We start from the raw sequence: 27,481 nt of genomic DNA on the forward strand, positions 1-27,481 counted from the left end.
TAAGCAACCTCGCACGCTGAAGCAAATGAGGTTTCTACAGGTGAGAAGTACGTCACTAGCTACTTATCACAAAAAAAAAACAAGATGCGAAATTTTGGTGTCAGTGCCCCTTTAATTTCTAGGCGAGCGTGTCCTTTCCAGTTGCAGCGGAGGCACTGCAGAGGCCGGCCCGGCCCCACCATGAGGGCGAGCTCTCCGCAACTCTTATCTGATGTGACGGGTCGTCCATCTTGAGATCCATTTTCAGCTTCAGCAGCACCGTCTTCGTTGTTGACCCGTTGTCCGTAACGCCGTGGACACGCCAGCGCTAGCGGTTCAGTTCGGTCAGTTCGCCGTACGCCGCGACGGCGGCTGGAATATCTTCGTCCGTGACTTCCGCCCCTGAAGCCGTCGCCTTCCCCTGAGCAGTGGGAGATACTGCTGTCCAGCTGTCGACCTGAGGACTACCTCCTGCTTGTGACCAGGGCTACGGCAGCCTGGACAGCACATGGGCTCGTGGACTGAGGAACCACTCTCGCAGTTTTGCGTATTAAAGTTGTTTCTCTCTCTCTCTCTCTCTCTCCGTGCAAGAGCCAGTGCAGCTTTATCCTCACCTGCTGGCCTTGCGGGTCGATGATGGCACACAGACGAGCCTTCACTTGGAGCTCGGTGATGCCCAGCATTTTCTTTGTCACCTCGACGCTGCTGAGAATTGTTGCCCACACATGGTTTTTAGTAGACACTTAAGTTGACAACTTAAGGTAGCAACCAATTCGAGCGAGCGTGTACTTGACGTCCTAGAGCTTCAACTGTCTGACTTTCACATCGCCGTGAAAAAGTAGCGTGTTTACGACGATGCATCCTGTAGGAAGTTGCGGCCGTATAATCTTGCAGTCCCAGCTCTTGTCGCTTTCCGTGGCCCTGTTTCTCCGGCTCAGCTGAGCCGATATAACTGACCCGCTGGAGCTCATAACTAAAACGTCCGTACGCAAGCGTGACCGGAAATAGAATCACGCCATTGTGACACGGTCGAGCCAGTTGGTATTTTAATCCGAATCCGAATGCTCCACTTTGAACACCGACGATGGGGAGGGGTGGGGGGCGGAGCATTTGTGAAGCATTTGCAAGCATTTGTTCGCTGTTGTCTGAGTTTCGATTTTGATTCGCAGACAGTTTGCCCTTTGATCGTTTACGCTCTGATTTTAGAACTTCGTCCTTTGTTTACCGCACACAAGAAAGCTTTGCGTTTTAACCATTGCAGCTGTCCGACAGAGATATCTGGCTCACAACTTTTTACTGCTTTATAGTAGTTGCGTCTGTTTACTCGCTTTTGTCTATTCGTCGTGTGGAGGAAAGGAGCAAGATAACACAGGAGCGGCCTAGCTGAGGCCTACGCAGCGCATGAACGCCCTCCGCGTCACCGCAGACGCTCAAATGCCATGCGCGTTTCCCGTATATTCGGAGCTTGCCTTACTCATGCCCGTATCGTAAAAAAGCATGTTTGCACCAGGCCAAGAGTCTGCTGATTCTGGCTTGTGCCCACTGCCCGCAAGCAGTCGGTGCTTCTGGCAACAGCACGCCAACGAGAACTGGCTAGCGCGTCACGGTCCGTCTGCGCGCGTTCTGCGAACTCGCTCGTGAAGCAGTGAACGTTACGGCCAAAAAATGGTGAACTCAGGTTAGAAAACATCGGGCCATTATCCATTTTTTTTCTTCATTGCATGGGAAACTACCCCGAATAGCTTAAAGTCCAACCCTAACTACAATAACGGCACTCACTAATACAATTTAAAACTCAGGCAGGCACTCAGACGCTTCAAGAAGATGCAACCAGTCCGGCGGCTGCGTTTGCGCCGCATAGACACTGTACACAAGCGCACATTGTTCGCGAAAAATTGACATAGTTACACGAGGTTCCTCGGCATGGCGGTCAGTCATGCGACACTTCTATAGGCTAAACAATCCTATCAGCATGAAAAGGTCATATGGCACGGAACAGTTCTTCATCACTGGCAGGAATCGTATAATGTAAGGGATAATGTCTATGTCCTTTTTAAGAGTTCGCTGCAGAACATCCCAAAAAAACACAGCATCCCGACATAAAACAAGACAGTGATCAATTGTCTCCGTCTGGTTACACAAGCGACAGTTAACACACAAAGGCACATATACCCCTTTACTATTGAGCCATGTTTCAACAGGCAACGTTGATGTTTGCAACTCAAAAAAGAAAGTTTTTGCAGCCGCTTGGATCCACATTTTCTTGACGCGCTTCAACACACTGTCATCTAAAAACATCAGATATGGTTGACGGTAAACGGGCACTGGAAATAAGCTTTCAATTAAAATGCCCGTCAATTCTTTCCTGGGGAGACCGTACAAATACTCGAGCGAAAAACGCACAATAAGAACATTGAAAGTGTCAGCAACCTCTTTCCGAAAGCCCGAAAGCGGCCTAGGATTCGCGGGGTGGGTTGCAGCAAATAAAAAAGGGAAACGAGCACTCAATTTATGCTGAATAAAGGCATTTAAAAACGGTTGATCAGCCGTTTTGATTAAAAAGAACCGCGAAACGAGCTGGTGTACAAACAAATGCACCAATCCAACACCACCAGACCTTAACCGGAGGAAGAGGTTATCGCGGCGCATGGGCTCCCACATGGATTGCCATACGAAGGTAGCCAACACTCTGTGAAAAGCTTGAACGTTTTTTCGTGCGCAAATAAGGACCTGCCGAGCATAAACAAGTTTGGAGACAAGAAATACATTACACAGTTCTGCACGCGCAAATATACACAGCTCCCGCCCCATCCATGCCTGCGTTTTACGTTTCACTGCAGTAAGTGCAGAAGACCAATGAGGTCCACTATTCCGAATCTGATGTAGAGGAACCCCAAGGTACTTTATTGTTTCAGAGCCCCATGTTATGCCTCCATGTTGACGTAGCTGCGACCCCACCAGCCCTACCAAAAACCTCTTGATTTTTCAAGGTTCACCTTAGCACCACTTACACCGCGAAACCGCTCTGTCAGCATCATTACCTCCAAAACACTTTTTTTGTCCGTACAAAAAAAGGCAAGGTCATCTGCATAGGCTAAAACATTGACTTCATAGTTTTCCAGTGAGCAACCATGAATTGCACTGCTTTGGAGAATACTAAGGCGCAGGGCCCTTATAAAAATTTTTACGTCCAGTCAAAAGACAGTCTATTTCCCGGAGGCAATAGACCATGTATGTCCTCTGTGTGTCCCCTGTATTGGAATTTGGCCACTTGCTTTTTGTGTCCTCCAAGTGTCCTTTGTGTTTCCGTCCTCCATGTGTACAGTATATTTCCCAAAGGCAATAGACAGCATGCGTCCTCCATTTGTCCAGTATGTTTCCAGAAGGCAATAGACTGTGTGCGTCCTTTGAGTGCCCTAAAATTGGCCACAGACTTTCTGTGTCCTCTATGCGTCCTTTGCATTTCACGTTTCCTCTGTGCGGCCTGGAAGTATCCGTCCACCTTTCTCCTTTCAGTTTTCCTGCGGTTGATGATCGGCTGCAAATAATCAAGTTCTCTATTCCTCATGCACTGAACATCCTTCGAATGGCAAGCGTGTTTATATAGTACTTTGTAACGCTTAGAATTGCTGCCAACCACGCAGTAAAACAGTGACGCATTTTTCTGCCTTTACAATGTTTATTTGAGTAACATTGTGAATAATTAAATGCAGTGTACTGAAAATTATGGCCATCATTATTTGGCCACCTGGCCGCGAGAAAGCATTGAAGAAAGCGATCCGGCAATTTCTTTCTCGCTGACACCAAACTCCGAGCACGTAAAAGCTGCAAAAAATGAAAAGCAAGAACACAGCAGAATTATTATTTGCAGGCAATCTTAAGAAAACGGTCAACAAAAACGAACAAGTAACCTACATGACAAACATGCCGGTACATATCATTTAAGTTGTAGTTCGCCTATGTGTTGAAATACTGACGAAACGAAAAAACGGGATGGCGAAGGAGCACGGTGGCAAGCCCACGCCCTGTTTAATCTTTTTCGCACCGTGATTGTATCCCCATCACATGCATATTTGTAAGAATCAACACGTTCAACCCATGCTCAACATGTTACAGTCAACACAATTTATGCAAGCCAGCTACAATTAACGTCACACCACACAAGAATTTCTGTCTGATCATGACGATGCTGGATGAGTTTAGGAAGGTGGAAAAATTTTCTGCATTTAAACAGTGAAAGCTGCCCTGTGACTGTGGCTGGAACAGCATGTTTTCAAGCTGCGACGTCTAAACAATTATCTGGTCAAATGTTCACTGCCTAAAGACCTTGTGCATGTGGTACTACTTATAAAGTTGCTAGCAATGCTTAAATGTTGAAAATTCAACGTATATGCAACTCTTACGTATTATAACTGCAAATGTAATGCAGCCTCCTTGCATTTCTTTACCCGTAAACGAAAACTACCCGTTAGAACAATGCTAAGCTGCCTACGTCCTGTAAAAGATATACTGTGGGTCAACTGCCTCCTAAAAAAAAAAATCGGGGAGTGGGCGTTTTGTTTTAGAACCATTAACGCAGTTTTCTTTTTTTTGTTCATGCAACAAGCTTTAGCGGTCGAATCCACCCAAGCCAAGCGGCGGCCGCTGGGCCGTCAGCATGATAACATTTTCGTTGCCGGCAAGGGCAAGGATCACTCACACAGCATACTGGCCGCCGCTCCTGGAAGCCCATTCATGTGACCGCGCCGACGCAGCCGGTAATTTACAATAAAAGAAGCGTGGCGATCCGAACACAAGGAAAATACTCAACACGTTTAACGAAACGGCGCTGCGGCAACGCGTAAGAAAATTTTAAAATGCACCACGATAAACAATCACTTACGGCAGAACACGCAGCATTTTTCACACGTCGCGTCGACAGACTGGAACTTGCTTTAGAGACTCTTGATTCACGTAGGCACGCACAACTGGTCAGGTGTTTTGTCAAATGGCGACCTCGATGTGCGTTTGCCACAGCAGCGCAGTACGGCGACGACACAGGCGCTTTGCCAGCACTCAGGATGTTTCAGGTGGCACAAGAGCACTAACACGTAATATTACGGCACGAGGAGCACGTAGTAATTCACGTAACACCAGCAAATCGAAAACAAACCACCAAAACCACGCACAACGAACCAGCCACGTCTTTTCTTGCGCACCTATAACAATGACTGCATATATGCTAGCCTAGACTAGACTTATTACTAGTTGGCTATCTAGCAGTCATAGAGTTTTAGCAGCTACTTCGTTACCTCATGATCACCCCTGAAGCAAACTAGGCAGACGCCATTACAGTATTTTGTTAAAGTTGATAATAGCAAACATATATATAATGGCAGTATATTTTCTTGATGCGAGCAACGTCTTTTGTTGTCGTAAGTTGTTGCTACTCAAAAGCAAATAAAAATGGATTAACAAACGAAGTTATCATCATCGTCATCTACATCTAGATTGACTGTTTTGTGTTTTGTTCAGCGTCCAAGCATTCACTGTTTGTGGGCTTTTCACAAACAGAACGGCCGGATAAAAAAATTATTCTGGCAGACATAAGCAAACACACGCGCACACGCATACGCATACACACCCGCGCGCACACACACACACACACACACACACACCCACACACACACACACGCGCTCGCGCACGCACGCACGCACGCACGCACGCACACACACACACACACACACACGCACGCGCGCCCGCTCACAAAAGCACCGTGCATCAAATCCACGCAGGCATACAATTCCCTCCAATAGAGGCTTAGCAAGACTATGTATGCTCAAATATTTAGACATACGTTTAACATCTGGCCCCGTTCTGTTTCGGAAGCTTGGAGGTTAAGTACTCGCCTGCTGACCGAAAGGTCGGTGGTTCGAAACTAGCACGGTAATCTTTTTTTTTTACCGTGCTTTAATTGAAGTTTTTCTGCCTTAGGTCACTCTTGTTGCTCTCGTCTGGCGGAGTCCCTTTTTTTTTCTTTCGCAATATATTTCTACCGCAAGCTCTACCCCAATAAACAGTACACCGCTACAGCATTTAGTTGCAAGGATAAGCCATTTTACAACGACCCTGAAGGAAAACACAGACTAGGACAATCGGAATCCACTTTTTAGGTTGTTTTTGTTTTCATTGCTTGGTTTTCTATTCGGCTTTTTGTTTTCTTTTTACATTTCCTGGTCTGTATATTCTTCTCCCTCCCACTTTTTTTTCGTAAGGGGAGGGACGAGGCACTTCGAACAGCCTCGTTCAATATGTATCCTTCTTACGCCACTGTTTCATACAAACGTACCAGTTAGTAATAATAATTCTGCGAATTTATCAGACCTCACTAGCACGAAATAACGTATACAGTGCTGCAGAATTTCCACAAACCATCGGCGTTGTTTCTTACCATGTCTAGCCAAGGCAAAAAACTTAACCTTTCGAGTATAATTAAGGCTTACATGCTCGACTTTATGTTTACTTGAGGAAGCACAGCTCGATTGTTTAGTTTGCCGCTATTCAGAAAAAGAATGTAAGGCAACAAATAGTTATACTTCTACCCAATGTCCTAGAGGCAACACAAAAGACATAAGTCAGTCTTTTGACTTCATTTTGCCTTCAGTACATACATAAGCAACAGCATTACGGCACACGTACAGAAAAAGAATTAAGACAGCAAATTCAAGTTCTATCTTCCACCCTTTGTCCTAGAGGCAACACAGGGGAAACAGGCCAAAGTCTTTTGACTTCATTTTGCCTTGAGTACACACATGGGCAATAGCATTGCGGAACTCAGAAAGAGAAGAAAGCAAGTCAGTTTTAAAGTTTTATACTTCTCATCCGAAATAAAATCTCGTATACAAATTTAAACTTTGTCTTTACCATAGTACATATAAAGGTAACACATCATGGCTGTTTATCCGGCAGTCTATAAAAAGTACACAGCCTGCTTATGTCCTAGAGGTAACACAAAGGAAAAGTCAAAAGAAAGGCGACACAGTCAACATGCAGGAGACACAAAGTAAACAGAAAGGAAAAGTTCATTTTCATAAGGGGGGCTCAAGGTACAAAGCGAATAAAAGGGGTGAAAACGGGCAACCTTGCCGTACGGAAGATCTAATGGGAATAGGTCTAGAGATCGAGTTCGCGACTTATAATCAACCGGGTCGTACAGCTTTTATAACACAGAGATATGCCTTTATACAAGGCTTCTCCAAGCCCACCTGACTCCAGAACAGCAAAAAGGAAAGGATGGCTAACCCTGTCAAATGCTCTGGCAAGATCAATTTGAAGGAGCGCAACCTCCCCAGCACGATCGGATACGCCCTCCAGGACTGAACGAGCAATATGGATGTTGCTCTGATTGCTCCGCCCCTGAATACCGCAAGTCTGGTGCGAACCTATCAGACTTGTGATTACAATCTGTAACCGGCGTGCCAGCACCTTCGCGAATATCTTGTAATCCACGTTACACAGAGATATCGGCCTGTAGCCATCCACGCTTTTCAACTTTTCTGCGTTCTCACGTTTCGGGATTAGTACAGTATAACCTCGGTACAATGTAGGCAGCCTTACCGAAGTTGGATATATAAGGTATATAATGTACAACCAGTTTACACGTTTATTTAGTTTTAGCAGTTTCAGTATTTTAGGTGACTATTTGTCGTATAGCGCTCGTGCAGTAAGCGTCCCCTAAACTTCCACAATATCTCCCGTCTAGCAATTTCTTTTCACAGATGAAGAAGCGTTCGCAGATGTGTCGTCGTGCTGCTGACCGCTGTGCTTGTTCACCCACCGCAAAACAGCGCGGCCGGCTCTCTAGTTTTGCGCTGTACGGTAAATGTTTCGGTTGGTTTTATTTCCTTAGTACCTATATTGACTTCGCTGACTCTTCTCCCGCCTTCAAGTGGCGTTAGATTTTCCTACTAGCGTAAAGTCAGCGAAGCGTCGCATGTGCACTTGCGCAGCGCTTGTGTGGAGCGACCCGGACCCTGAGCTTGATACAGTGTACAAACAAACAAAGTAAAGAAAGGCACATTCTTCCTTTCACAAATGTGTTGTGGCTTAGTTTCAACTGATCGGGCGAATTGCGACGACCCGTCGGCGGCCGGCGGATTAAAAACGTTGGGCGATGCGTTGGGCCGACTGACTCGGTCGCGGAAGGTCGGCGAGCCGTGCAGTCACGCAGCCAATTGCCAGCTGTTCTCCTGCTGACGTCACACGAAAACGCCACAGAAAATGGGCGAGGGTGCGGACAGGAGGACAGCAATTTCGAATTGATTTTTTTACTAAAAAAATTCGCGTAAACGTTCTCAGAGTGGTCGAAACATGGCCTATGGACTCCGGACTACAATTTGCGCTAGTAATCCCGCAATGTTTACAAATCACTTCAGTGTCCCTTTGAAGTCCCTCACTCGCGGAGCACAATGTACATGGCGCTACGAATGGCGCAGCAATCCCCGTGCTCCGGAGCTGGACAGTTCGCGGAGCGCGACGGCGAGGCGCATTCCGGCTGAATTTGTCGTCTGCTTTGGAGTCGGTTTGTTTGCCGCAGCTTCGCGTCCACTCGACAGCACCTGCTGGGTAACCGGTACCCGACGAAATTAGGTTGTCGTACAGCAAAAATACCTTAAGGATTTGTTTGCAGAACGGGAATACGCAATGTAGCTACCAAATTCAGACATCTGGCCGCTAGAGAAACGCTTCGTTTTCCGCACTTCGGGCCATGAATGGCACTACACACAAAACACAAGTTAGCCTGAATGGGAGTTTTTTGGCTGGAATACGTTTTTTACACTCCTCACGGCAGGCGGCCTGCTCCCACGTGTGGTACTATGATGGTGGGAAAACTGCCAGTTTACACCGGGGGCCACAAGCCGTCGTAAATAAGCGCATTTACCACGATTGTACCTATTCACAAAACGCAGTATCTAGCTGTGAATACTGCGTTTGTCCAAAAGGGAGTATTAAAAACTCGCACGCCTCCTCCATTTCCTCCTCCTCCTCCTCCTTTTTCCCTTCCACCTCTACGCCTCCTTACAAAATGGCTGCCAGTTGGTGTCGTGTGTCGTGTGAGCTCCAGCGTCCCCGAAAATTTATTGTCGATGTTAACTTGCGTCCGCATGAATGGATGTGAAGTGCTTCCCAACGACCGAAGCTCGTTGCGAACATTGTGGGACCAGCCTGGACTGACGTGCGACGGACCGCAACGTCGCCTCCGTGTCACCGACCTTCGAGCCAACGGAATACGCCAGCGAGCAGACGCGAGGCCTAAATGGAGTGATCGCTGAGAGTGCCTCGTTGTTGCTACTTGTTGCCTTGTTACCTCGTTGTTGCCTCGTTGTCCCACTTACAGCAACAATGCCTTACCAATTCGAATAGCCGAATTGGTAAGGCATTCGAGATCTAATTGAAAGGCGTGGGTTCGGACCCCGCTCTGCGCGCGTGATCTCCTTTCTTTCTTCCATATACTTAAAAAATGTTAACTTCATTAACCCTAGTAAAAAAATAGCCTAACCACACCCCTATGCCTCCTTTGGCGTTGTAGACTGCCGACCTATCTTTCTGTATTTCCTCAACGAGCCCCTCATTTCCTTACTATATTATTCTACCAAAGCCTAGCGAGGGTTTCGGTTCTGGCAGCCTTGATGCCTAGGTAGCATAACAAGGCTTCCCGCCAGTTACCCGCTCATGACAGGCTGTAGACGTTCGAGTCACGCCCCGGGGGTTGAAAAGAAGGTCCCCGTCTCCCCGTGTAGTCAGAGCGGCGCTGGCTACCACCCTCAAGCGTCAGATACACTTCTAGTAAAATATAAATAGCCCAGAAAGTGAAAGAGAACACAGTCACCCAGATAGCCGAATTGGTAAGGCACTCTAGATCTAATCGAAAGGCGTGGGTTCGGTCCCCACTCTGGGCGCGTGTTTTTCTTTCTTTCTCCTTCCGCTGCTCAAGTCCTGGCAAGCCTCGTAAGTGAAAAAATGAAACGAAAGCTGCAGACAGCGACGCAACAAGACGAAGAGCTATGGAAAGCCATAACAAACCTTGAACAGGGCGAAATAACGGGTCCACTCGCCGCAGTGAAATCAGAGTTGTCATGTGTTGATGGAATACTAATGAAGGGGTGCAAGGTGGTTGTTCCAATGCAACTTCGCAAGGAAATGTCGCAACGCTTGCATGAGGGACATCTCGGGCTCAACAAAGCGAAAGCGAGAGCACGGGTGCTAATGTACTGGCCAGGTATGCAGAAAGAGATTGAAGAGTTAAAGGGACACTGAAGTGATATGTAAACATTGCGGGATTACTAGCGCAAATTGTAGCCCGGAGTCCCCAGGCCATGTTTCGACCACTCTGGGCGCGTTTACGCGATTTTATTTAGTAGAAAAATTAATTCGAAAATGCTGTCCTCCTCTCTTTACGCTCGCCCATTTTCTGTGGCGTTTTCGTGTGACGTCAGGAGGTGCCGAGCTCGCAATTGGCTGCGCTACTGCACGGCTCCCCGGCCTTCAGACAGAGTCAGTCGGCCCAGCGTTTCGTCCGCCGGCCGCCGACGGGTCGTCGCAATTCCTTCGCTCAGTTGAAACGAAGCCAGGACACGTTTGTGAATGGAAGAATGTGCCTTTCTTTACTTGGTTAGTTTGTACACTGTATCTAGCTCCAAGTCAAGGTCGCTTCACACAAGCGCTGCACAAGCGCACATGCGACGCTTCGCTGACTGGTACGCCAGTAGGAAAATATAAGGCCTCTTGAAGACGGGAGAAGAGTCAGCGAAGTCAATATAGGTACTAAGGAAATATAATCAACTGATATTTTTACCGTACAGCGTAAAACTAGGGGGCGGGAAGCACTTTTTTGCGCTGGGCGAACAACCACAGCGGTCAGCAGCACGACTACGCATCTGCGAACGCTTTTCCGTCTACGAAATGCAGTTGCTAGACGTGAGCTATTGTGGAAACTCGGGGTACGCTTACTGCACGAGCGCAATACAACAAATAGTCACCTAAGCTGCTTGAAATGCCAAAACTAAATAAAAGTACAAACGTGTTGTACAATATATACCTTATATAACCAAGGTAGGCTGAGCCGGTCTCGTGGCCTTGCGCAGGGGCCATGCTAATCTTCTCTGTATCGTTCCAGGTACCATATGACCTCGTCATGGTTCTGGCCCTGCACGGCATTTGGAAATCGCGCATGGCCATCCGCCATCGCGATATCGATGCCAAACGGTCCAAAGAGTACTTTTCGGAGTCTGTTCGTCTGATTATTGAAGTGTGGAGGGCTCAGCCCGAGCCTCCGGAATGGTTGCCCGTGTTTGAAACTTTAACAAACATGAAACAATTTTAGCCATTACTCTGTTAGTCAAGTGCTGGCTAGCGTCTTTAAGAGTGTAGTGTTTTGTTTGTGTGTCAAAGTATGGCAATAAAAAAAAAAAAAAAAAAGGTCTCGTGGCCTAGAGGTCTGGGGCGCTGGGTGTGTTGTCGCAAGTGTTTTGCAAGTCACGAGTTCGAGTCCCCGCGGGTACGTGCATTTTTTTTGTAAGTTAACTTTTTCGTTTTCTGCCGATGTTTTCTACATTGAGTTCACCTTTTTTTTGGGGGCCGCAACGTTCATGGCTCCACGAACTAGTTCAGTCTCCGGGGCATCAGGGTCTGAGAGGTAACGAGGCCGCGCACGCGGCTGCCCGAGCGCTTACCCACCGGGCGCCTCACCCATGCTCTCCCGGCTCGGAGATTAGCAAGCCACTTCTGCGGTTTAGAGAAATCGTAAAACATTACTGCGATAACCGCCGGCTTTACCCAGCCCCTGCAAAGGGTCTGAGCAAGGCCGATGAGCGAATACTGCGGCGCCTGCAGACGAACACATTTATGTGCCCTGCAGTAGCAAAGCATTTCGATCCTAAAACAGATGGGCGGTGTCTGCACTGTGGGGAGGTGTCCGACACCTTCCACATGGTGTGGGTATGCCAGCGCAACCCTGCGTTATCCCCCAACCCTTCCCCTACCAGAGAGGCATGGGAGGCGGCCCTGCTCAATTGCTCGGGGCTGGAGTCTCAAAGGGCTCTAGTTCGACGGGCGAGAGTGGCGGCCTTGACCAATGGGGTCCCGGAATAAGGACTGCACCTGTGCGGAGCGCCACAGGCCCTAACTCTCTTCTATTCTGATCAAAAATAAAGTTTCACTCCTCCTCCTCCTCCAGAACGCGCGCAGGCTTGCACTGGCGCGCTAGCGAGTTCTCGTTGGCGTGCTGTTGCCATAAGCACCGACTGCTTGCGGGCAGTGGGCACAGGCCAGAATGAACAGACCCTTGGCCTGGTGCGAACACGCTTTTTACGGCACACGCATGAGTGAGGCAAGCTCCAAATATGGGGGAAAAGCGCATGACATTTGGGCGTCTGCGGGTACGCGGAGGGCGTCCATGCACTGCGTAGGCCTCGGCTAGTGAATGCTACGATTCCAAGCCGTCCTGGGAGGCTTATCTTTATGCATTTTGTCAGCTGACAACATGGCAGAAGCGCGGTACGATGATTACTGAGTTATTGAGAATGCGCATCCAACAACGCCACCATTTGTGTTTTACAGAACCGAAACCGAAACCGAAACTTGTTTGGTTGCTCACCTTGGGCATCGTCCAATCACGGTGCCCGCTCCTCCTAACGTCACAGCTTTAGTTGGTGCGGCCGCCGCAAACCGCGCATGGTAGTTTTTCTTCTTTCGCGCTTTGTAAAATAATTATCGATTTGTCAACCGGATAAACGATGAAAAGTGTGCTAATTTGAGCCAGTCTACGCAGTGCAAGCAAAAACGGGAGCTTGACAAATTCACTTCAGTGTCCCTTTAAGTGGGAAGTGCAGCACGTGTTGCCAGTTTGCTTATCGTCAACCTGCTAAGCCTGTCATCACCAGCCCTCCTCCAGACTTTCCTTGGGAAAGAGTTGGAATAGATCTCTGTGAATACTCGGGGGTCTCGTTTCTGGTAGCGTACGATGCATATTCAAACTATCCAGAAGTGGAGCTCCTATCACAGACGTCGAGTGAAAGCGTCATAAAAAAACTTCAAATGATGTTTGCAAGGCATGGCATTCCGCTGGAGGTGCACACTGATGGGGGCCCGCAGTTCACCTCCAGTGCCTTTCGGAACTTTACGCGGCTATGCGACTTCTCACATGTGATTTCCAGTCCCAGGTTCCGAAGAGCGAATGGTCTGGCAGAAAAAGGAGTACAGGTCGTCAAACGTCTCCTGAAGAAAACTAAGCACGCCAGGGAGCCGTTCTGGGTGGCTCTCCTGAATTATCGTCTGTCTCCTCTGGAGGGCGGCCAAAGCCCGGCTGAACTGCTAATGGGGAGGCGGCTACGAGGACGCCTACCGGACTTTGCTGTTCAAACTTCGGCACAAGTAAAGAAGCATGTACCGAAGCCCAAGGACTACACCTCCCTTCCAGTCTTGGCCAAGGGAGACACCGTGCGCATTCGAGATGACGTCGGGTGGACGACCAAAGCCACCATTCAGGACCAACTCGAACCGCGTTCTTACTTACTCAAGACTGAAGATGGACGCAGCCTAAGAAGAAGCAGGCAGCACATCCTCAAAACAAAGGAAACCTTCAGGCTGCAAGACATGGACGAGAAGTATGAAGCCAATGCGCGGGAGGTTGCTCCGGTAGGGCATCCGCAGTCAGCGCAAGAGTGTCCTCCGCCGAGCACCGTCCACCAGCCAGACTCAGCCACAGCAAGCGGGGCCGACCATCCAGATCCGGAACCACCTGGCGACAATGCTCCGACAGCAACTACTGTTCAGCGGCCGAGAGTGAGGCAAACCCAAACACCCGAGCAAGATGCAGACCAGACAAACGATGGAGCAGCTGGGACGAGCAATGACACGGGACAGCGGATTCGGAAATCTACTCGCATCAAACGCCAGCCAACGAAGCTTTCATACACAAAGGACTTTAAACAAATTGTGTAGATTCTTTTTTTTTTGTTCGCATTTTTTGTTGCGATTTCTGCCTTGTTTACTACAGCCGTTTACCCTAAGGAGGGATGATGTATCGTTATGTGGTTTGGCAACTCTGGGCAGACCGGTCGGTATAAAAAGGAGCACGCACCAATAAACAACAGTCTTGCCATGTCACCCACCCGTGGTCTGTCGTCAATCGAAACACCCGGGACCATTTGTTCCAGGGCCATAAGATCGGGGGCGATAAGTTTCATATAGGGACCATGAGTTTTTACGGCAAGCAAATCAGCTAAGGCATTTGGGCGGTGTTAACTACGGTATAATGCATTCCTAATGATATTTACTGAAAATAAAAGCATTGTACCTTTACAAGGAAAGCAGCTTTACAAACATTCACTTGCCCCCAAAAATGCAGAAAATCTGATGAAAACTTTTAAGTAAACTGCGTTTTCACGATAAACTGAATTTTGAACACTGTTGCCCCAACTCCCAAGTTTTTTCTCCAGAGAAGCCTGCGATATTGTCGTGGAGGAAGAACAGACCTTTTTGAAAGCACGTGCATGCATTGTACGTCCCCGCGCACGCCCTGTAATACACGTTTGTTGCTGTTGTGTCGGGGGGGGGGGGAGAGGGAGGCCATTGTATAGTCCCGCGCAGGGATGGCACTGCCCCTTTGTTCCTCTTGGGTACAACAAAAGTGGAACCCCCCCTCGTTTTCAATGAGGAGAGGGCGCAGTCGAGGTTACACGGACGGGGGCAAATGCTCACGTGTGTATTTGAGAGGAGGGTGTGAACACGAGTGCAAATAGCGCGGTTGTTTTGAGAGGGGGATTCTTAGACTGGCAAAGGGCTTTCAGGTTGTTTCGTGGTCCACCCACCACAATGTCCGTGCACCGAAATGTCCGCACCGAAACGGCCTGCACCGACATGTCATCCTACACCGAAATGTCCGGATACCAGCTGGAGGGCCCCCTTCTTGGTTGTTTTTCCAGTCATTTTCATCACTTTAATTATCGGGCACGACATTCCCATGTTCGCCAGCTCAAGCAGCGGCTGTGTTGATTTACTTGCGTCATATCATTCGCGTTATGTTTTTTTTTTGTGAATTTCGTGACCCCCGATGGGGACGCTGGGACTTGTTGCGGCTGCACCGACGATGCAGACGAGATTGAACTCTCCGGCTCATTATATCATGATTGCTTGTGCCATCACTAGATTATTACAACTTTGTTTGCGTGGGGACACTGGGACTCGTTGCGGCTGCACCGACGATGTAGACTAGATTGAACTCTACGGCTCATTATATCATTATTGCTTGTGACATCACTCGTTTATTACAACTTTGTTTGCGTATATTGCAAGGCGGTAACTACTTTCTGGCAACCCGCCAGCTATCGGCTCAAGCCGGCAGGCCTCTCTGGTCAACGTCTTCGTCTACACTCCCATTTTCCCATCTCATCAGGTTTTTCCCATCCAAAAGATCACGACCCACGCCAATGCAATGACGACCGTCACTGGCCCATGGGACGCCCGGAACTCCTTCCTTGGAATTTGGGTTCGTCGACCTTTCCCCCGCGAGCCAAGGCACGCACGTGAAGTTAGCGTCTCAATTATTTCCCTGGGGCTCTTCGGCCGCCACCTACACCCCCTTCCCCCCCTCTCAACTGCGGCATTCCTGGCAGAAAAAACTTACAGAGACTTTCGCAGGTACTACGAAAGCATACGCACAGACTAAAGCAAAAACAAGCTGACACATTTCGTCTTTATAACAGGATGACTGTAGGCAGTTGGTCCAATGAAGTTTTGAACGCCAAAGAATAGGAGAACAAACTTACAAAAATTACTTAACCAAATAAAAATTGTTCATCTTATAGATATCCTAAAATTAACAAAGACTGAAATAGAAAATCCCGGAAAATAACAATGAAAACATGATTGCAATCGCGAAATTATAATTGCGCGTGTTTTTTTTAACAATGTCGATCCTCGTCGATCCTTTTTCATTGGTTGAACTTTCTTTTAAATAATATTTCAACACGTACTCACTTCAATTACGCAGGCCGTGGCGCTATATTACACAGCTGTTGTCGCAGGTTGCTCAAAGCTTTGCTAAAAAAAAATACGGCAATAAGTCGTTACAAAAAACCAGTGAAAAAAAAACACTCTATAAATTAAGTCCCTAGAAAAAAAAATAAAGAACAAAATTGACTTAAAGCTTTAAATATGTCGGCTCATATTCCACAAATAAATGTACATTTTTGGAAAGGCCGCATAACCATCCCCTGGCCTAAAATAACGCAGAATTGCGTGCAAGAACATCTCTAATAAATAGTTCAGAATGGCGTGCTTTCTCCATCGAAGTATACTCCAAGCCACTCTAACATCTGAATAAATCGAATTTAAAGAAACGAATCGTATGCACCCACTTTCTTCATTTAAGCCAGAGAAAGTTTGGTGTTTCAGCCGTCTTCCTCATTAAATGACTTTGATAATTTTTTGTGTCCTGCAGCCGTGTTTGCATGTAGCATTTGAAAGGCAGCCACTGAAACAAGGCATACATTTTAGTGATATCAAGAAAAAAGCATGCAACTATCCCGTAGAAGCCCAAAGAGCTAAGCCCTTCATAGTTATAAATTTGTTTTGAAAGAAATAGATGAGCGGCATGGATATATTGTACAACAAATTAGGAACACAAGATTGCTGTCTAAATACCAACTTTAAAATGCAATAAGAGTGAATATAATACAACAACCTCGCTTTTGTCCATCCACGTAAAAGACGCTTCTCTAGATGTGTACGATTTAATTCAAAGAAACGTCTTGACAGAATCCCCCTTCTACGAAACGCCGTTCGCTAAGAAAGGCATTATTTGGTGGCGGTTTATTTCAGCACGTTAACTGATTGTAGGTTACTTAAAGCCCCTGCTATGCTTTTATTCCCACGGTGGAAGGGTTTTGCCTTGAATATCAGCTGTGCAAAAATAATTTGCGTTGAATTGAATAACTACATTGCTTCCCGCAGTGTCTGCGTATATACTGTTTAGTTTGCAACCTGCTACACTGAATGCCATTTATGGTAGGTTGGAGCCAATGATCTGATTCTGTTTTATTCGCAATCGCTGTCCTGTACGTTAAGCCAATCATTGGTCTCCACTTCATCGTACTAGGTTATGTGTATTTGCTCGATGTTTTTTTTAGGGGCTCGGGCTTTATGCATCTCCTGTCATTGTTGTCATTGTAGTCACGGTGCTAAAACACCGGAACACTCGTTTTCCAACGACTTGCGCTAGAAAGTGACATCACCACGGGAAAAAACGCGTACTTAAAGAACCCACCGGGACACTCGTTTTCCAACGCCTCGCTCTAGAACGATTCCTGCTTCAAAGAAACTGGACTTTTTCAGCAAAGCTGTATGCCTCTAGGCTCTACCACCCAAAGGATTAATCTCCGTGGGCAAAAACACCAAGGCAGCAAGCTTACTGTTATAGACTGCATGCTTTGCCCCTCCCCAGGTTTCACGTGAGTGGAGATGGTTCGGGATTTTTTCTTCTTTCGCAAACACTGTTCGCTAATATGTTCAAACTTTGTGTGGTGGTTGCTATAGCTTCTTATTGTCGTATCTAGCGAATTTGTATTTTCCAATTTTTTACAAGGTACACATTCGAGGGAACATCGTATTGTTTATAGTGTAAATATTTCGACACTGTAGGTTTACGCAGTGTAAGTCATGCCATGTATTGAATCCTTGGTGCAAGTGAAGCTATGTTTAAAGATTTTTTGCCTAGGAACCCACCTAGGTCTTTTAGAAAATAGGTAGGTAGCTGGGTTAACTGGTTTATTCAGAGGAAGGGTTGGAAGCCAGTAAACCCCGGCTACTCCACTTCGCTGATCTAAGGGTCATATATCCAATTAAAGATATCACAAGTACACGATATCGTCCACAAGGTTCCCGAGGTTTAGTTGGTCCATCTTATTTTGACGTCCAGCGTCAGGCCATATACCTAATAGTTTCTGGACCCACCATAATATGGTTAGCTACTGCTATTGTTTGTGGTACAGTTCACGTTTTAGCCTGGAGTATATTGGGCAGTCTAAAATAACACGCTGGAAACATCTTCATTGTGCTCTCCGCATGCGCGGGATGGTGAATTTTCACAGTCATTTTCACAGCAGAACTGGCTAGGCCGAGCTTTGTCCGTCAGTCTTACCAAAAAGCCTCGAAGCCTGAGAAATACCTGTGGTTCGGGAGGGCATGAAACCATAAACCAGAAACGCCATGAAACCGGAAACCTAACACTGTGACTGTGGCACCCCAAAGGCCCGAGGGTGGCACGGTTGTAGCGGCGGAAGTGAACAACACAATAACAATAATTGGAAAGAAGAAAATCCCGGGCCATCTCCACTAACGTGAAACCTGAGGTGGGGCGATGCATGCAGTGAAAAAGTGTATTCTTGGCGCCTTGGCGTTTTTCCAACGGAGATGAAACCACTGGGGGTAGAGGTATACAGCTTTGCTGTAAAAGTCTCTTGTCTTTGAAGCACGAAGCTCTCTTGCGCGAGGCGTAAACTAGTGTACCGGTGTTTTTTTTTAATAATCGTTACGAAGCGCTCCAGCGCGAGGGGTAAACGAGTGTCCCCGTTTTTTTATTACGCGTTACGTTCTCGCGCGAGGCGTAAACGACTTTTCCTGTTTTTTAGCACCATGTTTACGTGAGCCGACGATTACGACGACGAAGACGACGACAGGAGACGCCAACATCCCCAGCCCCTAAGGGGCCCCTACCCGCGGTCAGTATCGAACCTGAGATCCTCGCGTTATGGATACTGACTGAGCATCGCATCCCGGGCGCACAGCATTTCCTTTGGGTTCGTAGCGCGGGCGTTGACTTAAGACTCGGCCGCCTCTTCTAGCGGGGGCGGCCCACTTTGGGAAAGATGTGGAAGCCTGCGGACGAAACGATCCGGGCCTGCCAGTGTTGGAGACGTTTCAGCGGCAAGTTCGGAAATAAATGTCAGATGCAACAGACTGGTCTCCGACGATGAGGGGGGGGGGGGGGGGGGGGGGGCGCTATCTCTGCTTTTTTTCTTGCAGTGCACGCTGCGCCATTTTTAAACAAAAAAAAATGTGTAGGCAACGCCGAGTCGCATAAGGTGGAAGAGAGCTTCAACATATTGTGGCACCTCTACATTCAATCGGAACTGCAAGGCTGGAAAATATTTGAATAGAATCGAAAGAACTGTGATATGCAGAGACTTCCAATAATTTTTGTAAGGGGGCTCACGGCAATATGTTGTTATTATTATTCTTTTTATTATTATTATACTCTGATATTAACCGCAAAAAATTGAAGGGCTACTTCAAAACGATTAGTGTAAGGGATCGTTTCTATAAACCGTGATGTTGAAAAGAAAACAAAAGCCTTTTGGGTTTCATATAGCCCAACCTCTCGTCTTTTCGTTTTGATTTTTTTGGTTCTATACAAGAAAGAGCAGCGGAACGTGAGGAAAAATCGTACAGAGCATCTTGCGCCCTCTATAATGTTTGTATGCGCTTTAAAATCTAAACGATTGCCCAGTTAGGCATTCCATAAAATTCGTGCCCTTCTGTCGCTGTGCTGTTTTGACGCTGTGCTGTTTTGTTCGTGTGCTCTTCCGTCGCGTGCGCTTTTGACGCCGTGCTGTTTTGTCGCGTGCTGTTTTGTCGCGTGCCCTTTTGACGCCATGCTGTTATGTCGGTGCTCTTCGGTAGCGTGCCCTTTCGTCATGTGCTGTTTTGACAGCGCCCCCTGTATAGGACCGTGAAAATAGTTTTTTTCTTCCTGATTGATAGCACTTCGTAGTCATTGGTCATTGCAGTGTAATCTTTAAGAATTTCAATGCCTGAGACTGCGCTTTGAATGGCCACCCCAGCACCCCTCGTGCCTTTCGACCATCGATGAGTCCTTGGGCTTCTCCAGTGGTCCTTCTCAAGAAAAAAGATGGATCCATCCGGTTCTGCGTGGATTATAGACGTCTCAACAAAATAACTCGCAAGGACGGTTACCCGCTGCCCCGCATTGATGACGCCCTTGACAGCTTGCAAGTGGCCGAGTACTTCTCAATATTGGATTTGAGGTCCGGCTACTGGCAAGTGCCCATGGCCGACGCCGATCGCTCTAAAACGTCATTTGTAATACCAGATGGACTCTACGAGTTCAAGGTCATGCCATTCGGACTGTGCAGTGCACCCGCGCCATTCGAACGAATGATGGACAACGTATTGCGCGGTCTGAAATGGAAAACATGCCTTTGCTACTTAGATGACATCGTCGTGTTTTCACCAGATTTTACTACCCACCTAACGCGCCTGGAACAAGTATTGAAATGCCTGACTTCCGCCGGTTTGCAGCTGAGCATTAAAAAGTGCCGCTTCGCTTCTCGGAAACTCACCATTTTGGGCCATGTGGTTTCGAAAGATGGCGTCCTTCCCGATCCAGCGAAATTCCATGCCGTGGCGCAGTTCCCAAAGCCGACTGCGATGAAGGACCGGCGAAGCTTTATCGGCTTCTGCTCCAATTTCAGGCGCTTTGTACGGAACTTTGCCTCCATCATTGCTTCCCTCACGCAACTTCTCGGTGGACGTGGGGAAATTTCTGACTGGTCCGCTGACTGTGAAAACGCTTTTCTGAGGCTACGCCGTGTCCTTACGTCGCCACCAACACTCCGACATTTCGATCCGCGCGCACCAACCGAACTCCACACCGATGCCAGCGGTGTGGGATTGGGTGCAGTCCTCGCCCAATGACAGGACGGCTATGAGGAATACGTAGTAAGTTATGCGAGTCGTACATTGACGAAGGCGGAAGCGAACTACTCTGTAACAGAGAAGGAATGTTTGGCTATCGTTTGGACCATCAGCAAGTTTCGCCCCTACCTGTACGGACGACCGTTCGACGTCGTGACGGATCATCATGCTCTTTGTTAATTGTCTTCACTAAAAGATCCCTCCGGTCACCTCGCCCGCTGGGCCCTCCGCATTCAAGAGTATGATATCCGTGTTGTGTACAGGTCAGGACGCAAGCATAACGACGCTGAAGCCCTTTCTAGCTATCTGCTTCCATCGGACGTCGCGAGCTTGTCGACGGCAGATAACACGCTAGCGCCTCTCGCCATAGCGGACATGGCCGCTGAGCAGCGTAAGGACCCGTGGATCACCTCGATTCTTGAATATCCCTCTTGCCCGCCGGGAAACGCTGCTGCAAGATCACTGCGCCGACAAGCTGCCCACTGCACCATTCGCGAGGAACTCCTATACCGCCGCAACTACCACAACGACGGTCGAAGATGGCTGCTAGTGATTCCTCGCCACCTATGCAAGAAATTTGCTCTTCCTTTCACGATGACGCGCAGTGTGCTCACGCAGGAGCCCTGAAAACGTACGAGCGCGTTAGACTTCGCTACTACTGGGGTTGGATGTATACCTTTGTGAAAAAGTTTGTTAAATCATTCCCAGACTGTCAGCGGCGCAAGACTCCTCCGCAGCACACCAGCGCTCCACTTCAGCCGTTGCCCTGTCCAGCGAGACCCTTCGACCGAGTGGGCATTGATCTCTACGGCCACTTCCCAGCACAGCTGCTGGTAACCGCTGGATCATCGTCGCCGTTGATCATCTAACGCGTTACGCCGAAACAGCTGCGCTACCGGCGGCCACGGCTGGAGAAGTAGCGTCATTTCTCCTTCAGCGGTTCATTTTCCACCACGGCGCTCCTCGCGAGCTACTCAGTGATCGAGGTCGCGTGTTTTTACCCTACGTCATGGAGACCCTTCTAGCTGTATGCAACGTTGTTCCCCGCAAAACCACATCATACCACCCACAGACCAATGGACTGACAGAGTGGTTTAACCGCACACTGGGGGATATGATCGCAATGTACATTTCCTCGGACCATTCCAATTGTGACCTAGTTCTTCCTTTCGTGACGTATGCTTACAACACCGCTAAGCAGACAACCATAGGATTTTCGCCGTTGTTTTTGCTCTACGGTCGTGAGCCTTCATGCATGCTGGACAGTATACTTCCGTACCGACCTGACGCCTCCGAATTCATGCCAGTTTCAGACGTCGCTCGACGCGCCGAGGAATGTCACTAGCTTGCTCGTCGCTTTACATCGAAAGACCAGCAGCGCCAGAAGGCACATCACGATGTTTCGGTATCAGCTCTAACTTTCCCGAACGGATCTCTCGTCTTGCTCTACATACCGTGGCCGACACCCGGACTGTCACCGAAATTTGTGCCGCAATACCACGGCCAATACCGGGTTGTGGAGCGAACATCGCCGGTGAATTATGTTGTTGAGCCTGTAACGCCCACTTCAGATCGCCGCCGTCGGGGGCGTGAGACAGTTCATGTCGCGCGGATCAAGCCCTACTATGACCCGCTCATGTCGTGTACCCCTTAGGTCGCCAAGATGGCTTCCCCTTTTCGCCGGGGGTATTGTAGCAAGTATGTGTGTAGCGCAAATGTACGAGCAATTGTGACCAGCATTAGTCATAACGGGCAATTCTCCGTATGTGGGTATGCGCCGGATGGCGACGAAGAGGACGCCCTTGTTCATGCTCAGCCTCGCGTAAAGCTCGTTGTTTCGGCTCGCTCCTCCTGCGTTGACGCCTCGTCCACGAATAAACGAGCAAATCCTCCTACGGGAACGTCGAGTATCTCCTTTACAAAATATATATATATATATATTGTGATGAGGTGTGTAGGCCGCGTTTTCATAGCGGCCAATCTCCTGAATAGTATGGGTGTGACCCACGAAGAAGAAGAGGAGAAGGGGTTTGTTCTCGGAGGCAGCAAGATGGCTACCCTCGCTGTGTAGGCCCGAGGACCATCGCCAGCTTTCCCGTCTGAGCCACTGCCCGGACTGCCAACAAGACGACGGCCGTCGAGACGACAAAAAGCTGTTGCGTCCGGTGGAGTGAGCGGTGTTGCGGTGGTGTGGAGCGCGGCCAGCGAGTCCTCGCCGCGGTACAGGCCTAAGCCCTTCCGTCCCGCCGCTAGCCATCGGCCACCGTCAAGCGGTTGTCCAGTGAGACACCTCCACCACGACTCTAGTAACCTGGCCCGTGGCCAGCCAGAGAAGTACGGTGCCGACTCGTCAAATCCAGACCGACTCATCTCTGCGATCCCCGTCTGTGAGCATATGACTTGATGACTTTGTCCGCAATGATCCGCCGCTGTGATTTCCGCGTGTAGTTCGCCGCTTTGTACATCAATCCAGTTGATACAGTTGGTGTGTGTGCATTTGTGAAAAAGTAGTCCATGCTCGTGACTTTCTACGCGGTGCGGACCAACATTCATTACAAAAGTGGCGAGCCTCTCTCAGTGTATCCTTATCTGCTTCATAGAGGGTCAGTGACGTGGGTGACGCATAAAACTAAGTTTCGTGTATAACGAACAATTATCGCTGAACGACACGCTTTGTTATAGAGGCGTTTACCTGTAGTCTTTATTATTGGCTGGGTTTATCACTCAGTGCCACAATTGCGTCACGGTACTCGTTTGAAATATTGTGGGTTGCTGGCTTGCGAGCGTTATAGAAGCCCGCAATATGTCTTTTTGAGCGGCTGCAATGTAGGAATCTAGTTCATTGGGGGTTTAGTGTCCACTTCCGCCTTCAAATGAGAGGGGTCAGCGCAGGGCGTTCTTTCTGAGTCTTGTCAAAGAAGCATTCCTCTGGACAGATTCAGCGAAATATAGTCCATTCTTTTCGTAAGACAGACTCACTGTATTGTCCAGTATGTGTGTCCGCGGAAGACTACCGGCCGTTTATTACTGATTAGCTGTACGCAGGAAACGTTAATTATGTTTTAAGTGCGAATGCACTTTATAAGCGACCCCAAACCATCCACCGCCAGCGGCGGCGTCGGCGGCGGCGTCGGCGTCCGCAGTGCTCCTCTATATTTAAAAAAGAAACAGCATCCGGCGCCAGGTTTCGATCCGAGGACTTTGCGGCCGCAGCGCGACGCTCTACCGACCAAGCCACGGACGCGACGCTGATATCAGTGTTAGTGACGCGCATTATATCTTTAACGCATTCAAACTACGTCGTCAGCGGCGTGCGTTGGCGACTCAGCGGCGTTATAGCGGCTTGATAACTGCGTGGTGTACACGTGATACTACAAACCCGATGGAAGAGATGGAAGAGAAGGCGGCGAGGCGGTGGGCTGCGGGGGCCGAGCGCAAGCGCCGCAAGCGGGCCGACAACCGTGCATTCGCAGTTTCACATTCTCCCCCTCGGGGAAATGCGGGGGAATTTTTTATTATTGCTCTTTGTGCCGTGGACAAATTTCAACCGCCAGCTCTAAAGTGCGAGTGAATTTACAGGTTGTTTGCAATATCTCGGTGATATATTTCTAGACTGCTTTGAGAGAGCTTGTTAGAGATGGATTTTTATCTTTTAACAATTGTTCATGCATAGCCTCCTTTGCAGAGTACCCCCACAGCCCCAACAGAACCCCCCCCCCCTTATTTGCAAAAAAATGCTCAACTTCCATAGTTAACACATTTAATCGTTGTAATGACGTAAATTGAGACGGTCGCGCAGAATTAAAAAAAACGCATAATGAAAAATATATAAATTACAAAATTACAAAACCCAACTTATAAAATTGCAGATATTCACCTTATACATTCCCCCTACAATAAGAAAGGCCGCAAGAGAACGGCGAAAACACGAATAACGAAAATCCCGAGAACGGACCAACAATGGTTTGCGTCTGCTGAAAAATACATAATTGGCGGTGTTAAGTCACTTAATCGCTTTAATTGTGTAGGCGTACATCAGTGTCGAAACGAAACAGAAAACAAATAAAAAGCCCCAGCTTATCTGGCTACTCATCGGGAAATGGGGCTGTAAAGAACTCAATGAAGACAGGTGGTGTAAGAATGCTACGTATTATTCGTGGACAAATCTGTGAGTTCCTGCCGATTTTAAAATTCTACTTTCACAAATTCTTCGCTCTACTTGTTCATAACATGCCCCATTTTGGTGTCCCCCCGCGTAGAAAGGACATCACAACGATCCTGTGCCCGCAGGGACGTGAGCACTTCATCACAGTTGTTAACACGACTTTGGTTTGCTGAATGGAAGCGGATTTACAAGGTTCGTGCCACTTTTAATTTTGTTTCACATTCATTAAAGCTACGCTTTGATGGCATTAATGATTTAAGAATGTTTGAGCAACAGATCTGAAGGTCGTAACTGCACTTTCCCTTCCTGTGTACATGGATAACTTCGTAATTATATAAACCTGTGTGCGGCTGTGCCGCTTCCCGTGTGCTTTTTCTGTAATAATGCTAACCATTACAACTTGCGTGCTACTGAGGCGGTTTTTTTGCGCACTCTCCTCGTGTTGATTATCTATTGGAATTCTCATATATTACCAGCGTTCCTCGAACGCCGCTGGTTTGCTTGTCACCAGCTGATCTAGAAACGTTTCGTACTTTCCCGAGCACCGACGAGTGGTGGGAGGAGAACGACAATTTCGGTGCGCAAACTTTTTGGCGAACGAATTATTGAGTGCTTATTTGTTGGAAGCAGCCGTTATATCTTTATTTTCGTAACGTGGATTATGGAGAAGAATCTACTGAATTTATTTTTAGTTTAGGCTACGTATCATGTTTGCCGGTTATAATTAGAATTTTAACATTTGTATAAATTTTTAATACTTCATTCAAGAAACACCTGTTTTGCAGCCAACTGACTAACTTTTTTGGCACACCTTAATTTTCGACAGGGCGTCCAGCTATTTTCGCTCGTTTTTGTTGCTTGTATATCGTCTAAGACAATTAGCCAGTGTTTATAATGGTGTAAAGCATTCTACAAGTAATTTTCTCGCACGAACCCACCATCCAAACAAAACAAATTTACATACACGTGGTAAAAATGTAGAAAATCTTACGAAGAGTTTCATGTTGTCTGCGCTGCCACGCTAAAGTGAATTTGCTAACACTGTTGTTGCGAGCATCGTTTTTTTAGTGTGCGGACAGATCTGGGACATTCTAATCGAGGAAGATCGGGCCTCTTGAAGACAGCTGCAGCTTCTATATCCATTACATGTTCGTAAAGCGCGTACGGGTTGTGCGTAGAAATACCAGTCATTCCCGTATTCAGGCATAAAGCGCGATCTTACTCGCCCTCAGAGGGAAGAAAAGACAACAAATATTTAACAACCTATAAAATATCAGCTATCAACACGCGGCTTTTGATCGTTATAGATTACAAATATTGGGTTGGTTAGAAGAGAAAAACTGCGTTGCTGGACATTGAGCTGTTCGTACCCCCGAGAACTTTTAATCTCTATAGTTACTTGTTCCTCACCCAACTTCCATTCATGCTTTTGCACCTATTTTCATTTCAATTTATTTCTTCATGCAGCTACACCACTCCTCCACGTTTATATAACCCCTTGTTTTTTGTCAGTTATGTTATTCTCGATTTCCTGTGAAAATCGGACAGGCCGAGTGGAGTTCACGGTATTCGACGCTTCACGCAGACGGAAGAAAGAGCTATACATTCACCATGACCTCACACACCCTCTCGTATACGCAACAAAAAGCCACTGAAAGGCTGCTGCGGACACTATAACCAGTCTCGTTGGTCCCTCTGTCGCCCTCCTGGAGAATACAGCATTATGCTGTATTCGGGTGGCCTGTCTGCTACTCCGACTCGGAATACGCCGATGCCCCGCTTCCCCCAATCCGAGCAAGAGTCACCGCTCCCCAACCGAACACGTACCCTATTGTCGTGCGGCCAACACGACAATGCAAACATCCAGGCCGGCTTAGGTATTTCAACAAATTGCGGCTTCCAGATCGGACGCGTTAGCTTCAAGCCAAAGTTGCGGACGTATTCCTGCACTTTGAACACAGGAAGCGGTGCGGCTAACAGTTCGGCGAACTTTTTCGCGTAAACGTGAAAGTCGTCGTCTGAACTGCTGTCTTCGGCGTCGATTTTGAGCTTCAAAAGCAGCGGAGACGGTTCCCCTACACTCAATAGGCGTCTCCGTTTCAACATAATGCGAAGATGCCTTCAGTAATAGTACGAGAAGCAAAAACGTTGAAATACTCCCACAACAAACCGCTGGCTAGGCCTCAGCGAACGTCACTGACTAGGCAGGCGAGCGGGGCAAGCCGCGGAGGCCGGGGTCACGTGACCCGATCGCCTCCACATTTCGGCGGTGCTGGTACTGTGGAGTAAGAGCAGTCCCGAGGCGCTCGGAGTGGAGGACGACGCTCTCAGACGACTAACCGAACATACGTCGAGCACTCGATTTCGACCACCCGAATACAGCATAACTTGCGCGCACACCCTTCCGTGCGCCGCCCTCATACCGAAGGCGCCCCTTCTCCAGGAATCGCTCTTCCTTCACCTCGAGTCGCTCCGTCGGCAAGTAGCTCTTTACAGAAAAAGAGGAAATGTTTATTGAACGGGTAATATTTAAAGGAGGCCTGAAAGGTGCTTTGAGCACACTAAATGAACTAGCGCAATCG

At 48.0% G+C, this 27,481-nt stretch overlaps 2 pseudogenes; both read right to left on the minus strand.

Annotated features, from left to right (window-relative positions):
- Positions 1–307: 307 nt before the first annotated feature.
- LOC144167969 (uncharacterized) overlaps positions 308–27,481 on the minus strand; it is an 80,589-nt pseudogene continuing 53,415 nt past the window's right edge.
- Positions 11,094–11,159, minus strand: LOC144171266 (U6 spliceosomal RNA; annotated as a pseudogene).

Source organism: Haemaphysalis longicornis, unplaced genomic scaffold (assembly GCF_048455015.1).
Source record: "Haemaphysalis longicornis isolate Haplotype H1 unplaced genomic scaffold, Haemaphysalis longicornis Haplotype H1 scaffold_2, whole genome shotgun sequence".
NCBI classification, from domain to species: Eukaryota; Metazoa; Arthropoda; class Arachnida; order Ixodida; family Ixodidae; genus Haemaphysalis; species Haemaphysalis longicornis.